General features: G+C 43.8%; 1 protein-coding gene across 1 annotated transcript in view; it reads right to left on the bottom strand.

Annotated features, from left to right (window-relative positions):
• LOC109926765 overlaps positions 1 to 10873 on the bottom strand; it is a 741111-nt gene that overhangs the window by 291014 nt on the left and 439224 nt on the right. The window lies entirely within an intron of this gene.

Raw genomic sequence — 10873 nt, 5'->3', positions numbered from 1 at the left:
ACACACACACACACACACACACACACACACACACACACACACACTTCCTCTCCCTCTCACTCACAATCTTTCTCTCCATCACACACACACACACTCCCTCTCTCCTACCCACACACACACCCACTGTCTCTCTCCCCCTCACACACTCTCTCTCTCTCTCCCCTCCCACACACACACAGACACACACACACACACACACACACACACACAGACACACACACACGTTCTCTCTCTCTCCCTCTCACACACACTCACTCTCTCTCCCCTCCCCCACTCACACGCGCACACACACATCCCCTCTCTCTCACCGCCCCCCCAGACACATACACACACACCCCACACACAAACACTCTCTCTCTCACACACACACATATACACACACTCACTCATCTTCTCGCTCTACCCCTCACACACACACACATACATACTCTCACACACACACACACACTGACACACACACGGTCTCTCTCTCACCCCACCCTCACACACATACCTCCCCCCAACACACACACACATCAATTTATGGGATGAGATAGTAGGAACTGTCGATGCTGGAGACGCGACAAACGACTGCACCTCCCAGTCGCGAACCACTTCAACTCCCCCTCCCACTACTTGGACGACATGTCCATCCTGGGCCTCCTCCAGTGCCACAACGATGCCACCCGAAGGTTGCAGGAACAGCACCTCGTATTTCGCATGGGAACCCTGCAGCCCAATGGTATCAATGTGGACTTCAGAAGCTTCAAAATCTCCCCTCCCCCTACCGCATCCCAAAACCAGCCCAGCTCGTCCCCGCCTCCCTAACGTGTCCATCTTCCCTGGACTGACCAACCCCCACCCTAACTCCCCACCTACACTCACCTTTACTGGCTCCATCCCCGCCTCCTTGAACTGTCTGTCTCCTCTCCACCTATCTGCTCCTTTATCCATCTTCCATCCACCTCCCTCTCTCTCTCTATTTTTTTCAGAATCTCCTTCCCCTCCCCCATTTCTGAAGAAGGGTCCAGACCCAAAACGTCAGCTTTCCTGCTCCTCTGATGCTGCTCGGCCTGCTGTGTTCATCCAGCTGTACACCTTGTAATCTATGGGGTGAATTTGTATTTGCAGATACATTCCATTTTGTTCAAAAAGCACACAATTTCTCGACTGTCAGTCAATGTGATGTTTTATAAATTCCTACTTTAGAAATAAAACCAGTATGATTCCAAACCAAAACACAAACAGATTCTAAACAAGGCCTCACACTTAACATGCATTGTCTGACCTAAAATGTCACCTCTTCTTTACACTGATAAAACCTTTAGTTCTCTCAGGTCAGTGACTTGCAAAGAATTTGGGGATTTACGTACACATATTAATCAATTAAGACCTTCTAACCTATTAAAGATTTAACAGCCTTTTAGGTTTGTTTAGTACATTGTCATCAGTAGTGTGACCCTTTGATTTATTTACTTTTAAGTTCTGTGTCTGATACTACCTCTTTCACTAACACCTGAAGAAAGAGCGAAGCTCCAAGAGCTTGCGCTTTCAAATAAACCTGTTCCACTATAACCTGGTGTTGTGTGATTTCTGACCTTCAGAATTTCGAAGGAGCTGGTCCTGCCCCTTGCCAAAACTGCTGGTAAACATAAGGCACAGGAACAGGGGAATGACCATAAGGGATATCTATTCCAAGGTTAGCTGCCCAAAGTTACACACAATACCCACTGCCCGGCGCCATTCACAACCTCAAGAGGATTCACATAATGCCCTCAATCTCACAAATGTTGGTGTATGAAGATAAAGGTGGTTTTTACAGTTTGACAACAATCCATCCTTTCTCTCTTCATGTCAGGAATGTCAACAAATTTAATTCCCAATTAGTCACAGTCTGGTGTAAAGATACATTAACATAAACAATACTGGGTAAAATATTCAGATACATCCCAAAATAGGGATTTATCATGTTCTAACCATGAATCCTTTATGTGTATGATGGAAGCAGCCACAGAAGAGTGCAGCATGACTAGAAATTACAGCAGGGTACTTTATTTTCTTTGGGAAATGTCTTCTGCCATCTTGCTGCCAATTGGATCAGTCTTTAAGCTATCTGTTAATGCATATTTAGCACAAAGGGATCAGTAATCAGCCAATTGCCAGCAATACCAATGCTTCATCTAATGGTTTAACAATGATTTACATAATCAGCTCCACAGAAGTTTATATTTCAATGATTATTTTAGTAATCCCATGGACTATGATAAGGCGAATGGTTTGTATGCACCGATCAAACACAAATGCTACTTACTGACTACTCAGGGCATTAATGAAGCATATCAGTGTTTTTACTGTAAATGTAGATCACCCACTGTCATGGTTTGTGACTCTCTGAGTCAGTTTCCCAGTGTTGCTATTCGCACTATTTAAACAGAGGTTCTTTCAAAAACTCAAAGCAACACTGAGGAATAAAAAGGACATGCAAATGATGACTTTTTTTTCTTTATGTACTGCTGCCACTTAGCTTCAATCCATTTACTGGATGTGGGTTTCTGAGTTCTTTATGAGATTATGTTAATCTAACTTGACTCCCTCCTCCTTCATTGCGACCTTACATTATTGCTAACACTTTAAATGAATGACTGATCAGTCAAACTATGCAGTGAAATTATCCCGATAATGTTTGACAATTTTATTCAGAGTGACTAAAAGAGATGCATATCATTTTCAATATAGCGGTATCCTCTGCAAATGCTGGAGGCTGATGAAATTCGTATGATTGGCAAGAAACATGAATGGAGATCCCAGTTATTTTTGGATACTCATGGGATTTCTTCCAACCTGATATTAAAAAAAAGTGTACTTTAGGACAAAATCAGGGCATCACTGACCTGCGTCTTTCAGTGAGAACAAGCTAAGGTCTTGTTGGATGTCAATAAAGATTTTTCCCAGATAAAAACCGGAAGAATTGCAGATTCTGTAAATCAGAAATGAAAACAGAAATTGCTGGAAAAGCTCAGCAGGTCTGGCAGCATCTGAGGAGAGAAATCAGAGTTAACGTTTCGGGTCGAGTGACCGTTCCTCAGAACAGACTTTTCTCAGCCTTGGTTCAGTCACCAACTCTGACCTCTGAGTCAGAAGGTCATGGAGTCCAGCTTCACTTGAGAACCTTGAGTCAGTCATTTCAGTGGATGCACAAAGTGAGGATGCTCCAAGGAGTTCATTGCAGAGAGCTCAGGCTTCGGGGCCTGTAGGCATGGCCACTGATCTTGGGGTGATTTGAAATGGAGAAAATGCAAGACAGCCAGGCCAAAGGAACTGTGAGGTGAACAAGGGAAGGAAGGAGGTCTGGAAGAATGGAGAGGGATGAGAACATGGAGAGATTTGACGGGAAGGCCATTGATTCAACAGAAGGAGTGGACTATTCCCACAGTAACTCCACAGCTAGTATATTCTGAGGAGGAGGAAAGGAAATGGAGAAAACTGACAAGTCAGCGGGAAAAACAGGCCCTTAGGGGTTCTGTTAAATCACACATGACTCTGCACAGACTGGAGCTACTAAATAATACTGCTAGCTGAGCAGTCTGCATTTGAGTCACATTCTTATCCATGAATAAATGTTGTTGTCTTTTTCCTTAAATGCAATGCCATCACAGATTGTGTCATTGGTACAACACATGGAAGGCAGCAATATCCATTGTCATCTCAACAAAATATATTGACAGAAACCAGCCACAGAACCCCACACATGCGTGTTGGTTTGCTTTGCTGGTTCCTGTAAATGGTAAAGTTTATGCAAATATCACTTTGTGGTCATCAGCTGCGACTCTGGTTAAGTGTGACTTTCACTTGGAACATTTTATGAGAGGGCTCAATATTTATTTTCCATTCTCAGCCAAGGTCATGGACTCAGTCAACCTTCTGAAATGTTTTTATTTGCCCTCACAATTACCTCTGATGGCAGTAACAACCAATGTTGTACAGCCAGGTCTTTAAGAGGAAGGCAATGCTGTGGGATAGAAGCTTGTTTGTTTCTGAATGTGCACGTGAAGGGCTCACATTGTGTTAACCATGACAGCAGTGACAGTTCTTGTAAGTCATTCAGTCAAGACTGATTCCTATTTCAAGGAAGGAAGAAGAATTTGGAGATGACAAGTGGTTGGAAGTAGTGGGTGTGCCATGTGCCAACAATAAGAGCTCCCTGAGAGATGCACAGCAATGATGATGCATTTGAGGCTTCAGAAGCTGAATGGACACTGTCAGCCACCAAAGAGAGGGAATTAGGCAGTGGAACAAATCTGAAGGCAAATTGCAGAAAGATGCAAGTATTTTGTGATGTGGGATCCTTCTCTTCATATAGACTGGGCAAATACAACAATGAAGGAGAAAGGGGGCGGAATTTCTGAAACATGAACAAGAGCAGCACAGTGGCTCAGTGGTTAGCATTGCTGCCTCACAGTGCCAGGGACCTGGGTTTGATTCCAGCCTCGGTTGACTCTCTGTGTGGAGTTTGTACGTTCTCCCTGTATCTGCAAGGGATTACTCTGGGTGCTCCTGTTTTCTCCCACAGTCCAGAGATGTGCAGGTTAGGTGGATTGGTTGTGCAAAAGGCAGGGCTACAGGGCTGGAGTGGGTCTGGGTACGATGCTCTTTGGAGGATCAGTGTGGACAGTGCTTCCACACTGTAGGGATTCTATGATTCTATGACCTTTGTCAGTCAATACATTCTCAGCCCAATGAAGGTGAAGCTGGTCCTGGGGGGAGGAGGGGTGGAGCAGTGAGTGAGATTCCATGGGAATACAGTAGAGATTCCATGGGAATACAGTAGGGAAGCAGCGATTATACTATTATTAGGTGGAGAGGAGTTAAGGAAAAGGATGAGGAAATATCAAAAGTGAAAATACTCAATTTCAGGATTGAAACAGTATCTGGCTGAGTTGGACGAGAGCCAAAAACTGGTGAGGGAAACAATAATTGATCAATGGGATGCCTTTAAAGTGGAGATTGCTAAGGAACACACTCAACAAATTCCTAAGAGAAGAAAGGAATTGACATTCAAAGTTACACCTAACAAGGACAACAAACAATAGAATTTGTATTTGTCTGGAGTCTTTGAAATAACAAAGTGCCAAGGATCTTTCCAAAGGCATTATAAAACAACAGCCATGCAGTGAGATGTTACAGCTGATGATGAATAACTTTAAACGAAAAGTCTTAAAGGAGGAATTTGAGTAAAAAATTGGGGGCCATCAAGGGGCCAGGCTTAAGGAAGTGCAGAGATTTCAGAGGCTTGTGGAGTCAGAAGAAAATACAAAGATGGGGTGGAATGAGCAGAGGGATTTGAAAATAAAGATGAGAATTTTAAAATTTGTTTAATTGGGAGCTAATATGAGTCAATAGCAGCGTTGAGCTGTGAATGCAGTTTGATGCGAGTGAGGAAATAGAGTCAAGTTTTTAGACGGCTTTAAGATTACAAATGGACGAGGGCTGGTGACCAACCACAGTATATGAGAATAGTCAAACTGAGAAGTAAGAAAGGCATGAAAGGGTGAATAAGAGGTGAAAAGTTGAGGACTAAGGAGTAGAAATCAGGCATTGTTACAGAGGTGGAAATAGGCAGTCTTAGTAATTGTATCAGAATATAGTTGAATATCTCAGCGTCACAAATGACAACAATGTTAGGAATTGTCTGATTCAGGTTGAGACAGCTGCCAAAGATAGGGATGGATTTGGTGATGAAGGAGTGGAGTTTGAGTCAATGATCGAAGACTAGGCTCCTCCCAGTATTCAACCAGAAGAGATTTCTACTCATGAACATGAAGTGTTTGATATTTAGGGTCAGTTGAAAAATCAGGTCATTTTTTTCTTATTCATTCATTGGCTGTTGGTGTCACTGCTGAGGCCAGGATCCCCATAAATTCCAAGACAGCGATGGAGTCGGATGCTTCAGACGAAGCTTATCCGTTCTGTTCGTTTCCTTTTATTTTTCTCTATGTATATTCTTCTTTTTTGTGTTTTCTTCCTTTATATCTTCTTTCTTCTTCCAGCCACAGGCTCCCAGCCTCGGATTCAACGCAGACCCAGTGAGGTGGCCTCCTGGCCTGGTGCGGCAGCCTCCTGGCTTGGAGGGGGAGTCTCTCAGCTTGGCGTGGCAGTCACTCGGCCCAACAAGGCAGACTCTCGGCCCAACATGGCAGTCTCTCGGCCCAAAGTGGCAGTCTCTCAGCCCAACGTGGCGGACTCTCGCCCCAACGTGGCAGTCTCTCAGCCCAACGTGGTGGACTCTGACCCAATGTGGCGGACTCTCGGACCAGTGTGGCAGTCTCTCGGACCGATGTGGTGGTCTTTTGGTGGTACATGGCGGTCTCTTGGCCCAGCATGGATTTCTAGTCTCGAGGTGATTCCTCAAAGTGCGGTGCCATGGTGGCTAAGCACTCAAGAACGACTCTCATGAACTTTGAACCTTATTTTGAATGTTTTACACTATAATTACTGTAATGTTTAACTTTCAACTTTGTTCTTTCTTTCGACCTTGTTCTTAAGATTCTGTGCCTAGGTACTTGTACCTAAGACGGCACCTTGTGTAGTGACGTTATACACTTTTCACTGTATTCCTGTACTTGAGTACACGTGACAATAAAAACAAAATCAATTGCCCTTCCTAATTACCCAGAGGGCGGGTAAGCATCACCCGCATTGCTTTGGGTTTGGGGTCACAAGTGGAGTAGAGGAATAGAGTAAAGTTTGCCGGACTGAGGGAATGCATCTGCACAAAGAGGTTACATAGTTGAAACATAGAAACTAAAAAATAGGAGCAGGAGAAGGCCATTCAGCCCTTCCAGCCTGCTCCATCACTCAGTATGATCATGGCTGATCATCCAACTCGGTCCCCTGATCCCACTTTCTCCCCGGACCCTTGATCCCTTTTGCCCTAAAGTGTCTCTAACTCCTTCTTGAAAACATTCAATGCTTTGACCCACTGCGATAGAGAATTCCGTAGACTCCCCACTCTCTGGGTGGAGAAATTTCTCCTCATCTCAGTCCTTAATGGCCTACCCTGTATGCTTACACTGTGATCCCTGGTTCTGAACTCAGAGTCATTTGGGACATCCTTGCAACGTATCACAAAGTTGTCACAGCACAGGAGGAGGTCTTTCAGCCCATCGAGTCCAGACCGCCCTTCTATAGAACAATCCAGTAAGTTTCATTCCTCAGCTTTGTGCCCATCGCCCTGAAAGTTTATTTCCTTTAAATTACTGTCAATTTCCTTCGGAAATTTTTCATCATCTCTGCTTCCATCAGCCTCGTGGGCAGCAAGCTGGAGATCGTTACCACTTGACCTCAGCTGATGGGAATAGCTTTTGTTTGTCGACCTTCCCTAAATCTGTCATAATCTTGCACACCTCTTTCAAATTTCTCGTCAACCTCTGTTGCTCAAAGGAGGGCCACCCCAGCTTCTCCAAGCTAACATGGTTGCTAAATTCCCTCTATTTGAAACTATTCTGCTAAGTTTACTCTGCACCTTCTCAAGGGGCCTCACATACTTCCTGGAGTGCGGCAACCAGAACTTGATGCATTACATAAATCAAAGTGCATGTTTGGTAATTGGTGATGGTTTGTTCCTACTGGGAGGTCTTGAGCTGTAAAAGTTATTGGTGGCAAAAGATTTGGCTGAGATGCACTTTATTGAGGATGATGTGTGGTCAGTCAGTTGGAAAAGTGGGTCAGCGGACAGACTAAGTGGAGATGAAAATACTCAACATAAACTCCAAATGGTTGATTCCTGCTCTTATATGCTGCCGGATCTCAAGCAGAACAGCCTCCACGTTCCAGGAAAACACAGGCAGAAACCTGCCAAACATGTTGCTTTCCAGAACACTTAGTAACTCCTGTTGGTGAGAGCAATGCAGGGACTCCAGACACTGTGTCACTCCTGTCGAGAATCACATTTGCAATCTATCCACTTGAGAGGTGTACTGGAGCAATTCAAGGATCACAACTCAAAATCAGCAAGACTCTGAAATTGGGGGATGAACTAAAAGTAGTTGTGGGCCTAACTGAAGTACTTCTGTTAAATATTTGCCCTACCTTGCTACTGGCTTTACTATGCAATTATTAGCTCAATTGTTCCTGGTGCCAAGGATGTAAGGAAGATAAGGATTTGGAAGTTGAGGTGCTGAGATACAAAGAACCAATGGAAGTTTGTCAAAACAGGGATCAGGGTAATGCAGAACGCAATGCCAGTGTTCAAGCGGGTTCTATTTGGGAAAAAGAGAACTGATTTTCTTTCATTTTCTTCAGTTGCCCCGTCTCCATCCATTGGAGATGGCTGATGAAGTGATCCTGTTGGGTTCCTGGTAAAAGCTGGTCATTGGAAGGAAGAGAAGTGGCGGCTCTGGGATACTGACCCAGGCCCGCAAGAAGAGGCTCCGAAGATCTCACACCACAGTGACTTACAGGCATGGTGTTAAAATTCACTTCATTCTTACAATGGGCACTCTGACACACACAGCTACAGAGACACACAAATGAAGTGGTGTGTAACGTGCGTAAAGAGATTATCCCATTCAGCAGTAAGGGGAGGAGTTTCACATCTCAAAATTACCATTCATATTATTATTTCAATGCACATCTTATGCACTTTATTGTACAGCACAGCTGAAGGAACACATTAGGCACACGAGAGGGGAGGCGGTCTCATGAAAGAGGCTCCTTCGCTCCTGAGGACAGACCCCTTTGTGCATTTGTGGGAGCCACAAACAATGCTGCACACCACTGAGGAGAGTCCCCTCTACAAAAGTGAGTCAAGTCTTACCTCAAACTCAGCTTAGGTCTGGGGATTTTCTCATTCAAAGATAAATCACAAAGAAACAGAATAAACTCCCCAGTCACAAAGTCGAGAAAGCTCTTCATTGCAAAAGCACTTGTTGAGATGTTTTGGAAGTGCATGTACTGAAGGTGAAAGATGACAGCGAGCGTTCTACATGGGGCCGAGGAGAATTGGAATTTCCCATGGTAGTACATTTTGCTGGTAGGTTGGCAGAGTGAAAACATAGTGAGGTGCTAACAATCAGAAGGAACACAGGTTTCAGTTCTGTAGAGAAAAATATGAATTCTTGGTGAATGAGAGAACAATATCATGTGAAGATGAAGTTTGGTGATTGATTTTTGGGAAGAAAAATTGCCTCTAAAAATCTCAGCTTGGCCAAATAAGGAGTGGCTATTGTCGAAACCATAACAAGGAGAAAGTACTGCAGGACAACTTAGAAGAGTGACTTGTCTCTTTCCAAATTCTTCCTGATTGGATTTAACTGCACTCACAACTTAATTACACCGGAAGTTGGAAAGTACAATGGGGTGTGTCATATGGAAAAAAATAAAGATGGTTTCGAAATAAATGCTGGGGGCTGACCCCACCCTCTGCAGGCCTGCCCCGACACTCAAATGTCAGATCATCATATTACCAATCCCAAGGGTTTAGATTGACTCAGTAAACAGACCAAGAATAGACTGGTGAGAGACTGGTTTACTCCGGAGGGATTTTGAACAAAAGGCACTTCTCAGGCTGCAGGGCTTTCTGGTACTTGGTAGCATGGTGTACTGTACCTACCGTTATTGCTTTAAAAGGAACAGGGTAGGCTCATTAACTCTGTGAGAAGAAAAATAAGGAAGTCTTGTGTTTCTACAGCTCCTTTTGACAGCGTCAGATGTTCCAAAGGCTCATGCAGTCAAGGATTCACTTCTTGAAGTGTAATCACTGTTGCAACAGGAGCAAACTCAGCAGTCAACTTATGCACAGCAAGATCCCACAAATAGTGGTGTGATCCATGACTAGATAATCTGCTAAAGTGACAGAAGGCGAGGAGTCTGCGCTGTTCCCTGGACGCCAGGATAGTTCTCCTCTTGTTTGGAAGGCTGACTGTGAGGTCTTTTATATCCAGCAGGTATTTCAGTTTAAACAATTATCTGCAAGATAACACCGTCCATACTTCACAAACACATCACCCTCCTCACAGAACTATCAGGACGTGAACAGACTTTTTGTGAACCGGATATCCCTTCCCTCTCAGTCAACAACCTGTCCTTCCCCATGATCGCCTTCTCCCTCTACTTGGACATGTGAACCCTGGAAAACAACAAATTAAAAAATGGATATGTTCAATAAAATAAAAAAAGATGTTTGCCAAGGAAAATTTTCTCCTGTGTTGTTTGCAACAGTGTCCTGCAAATTCATCTTTGCTTCCTAGAGATTCCAGGGCAATTCTGGAAAGTTAGTGAACTACATTTGGAATGGTACTGGTTGCTGTAGTGGAATAATGAAGGAGTTTTACTGTACCTCAATACCTGACCTGGGAGTTATTGACCTTTGTGGTTAATATGTAAATTGCTTTATCTTGACACTCGAATTCCTTTACCATGGAAATTTTTAGCGGCACAACATCACACTCCAAACATCTGACGAGAACCACACATTCACCTCTGCACGGAGGAATGAGGGCTCTTATTGGGTGATAGTGTATCTATCTCTGGGCCAGGAGGTGTGGGTTCAAGTCCCATCTGGTCCAAGGGTGTGTTATAAGATGTAACAGGCTGATTAAAAACTGAGGAGGGTTCTTTTGAAGTCACTGGCTCTCGTACCAGTTTGTGTTCCATTGTCACATCTTGATTCAGACAGGAGTATTTGCAGCTTGCAAGACAGCTGTTTAAATGTTGTAATTGGCTCAAACATGGCAATCAATATTGGATAATTAAACACAATGTTAACTCTCAGTTAAGATTTACTTTGCAACATTGTGTGGAAAAATGGCAAATTGTTAACCATTTTGCACCTCTTCCATTTTTACTTCACTTTGGTTCAAAAGGTAAGCCCACCATCACTACCACCATCCCAGCA

The sequence above is a fragment of the Rhincodon typus genome, chromosome 40, assembly GCF_021869965.1.
Source record: "Rhincodon typus isolate 14 chromosome 40, sRhiTyp1.1, whole genome shotgun sequence".
NCBI lineage: Eukaryota > Metazoa > Chordata > Chondrichthyes > Orectolobiformes > Rhincodontidae > Rhincodon > Rhincodon typus.
Note: the sequence above shows the minus strand (reverse complement) of the source record. Positions and strands in the feature narration are given on the sequence as shown.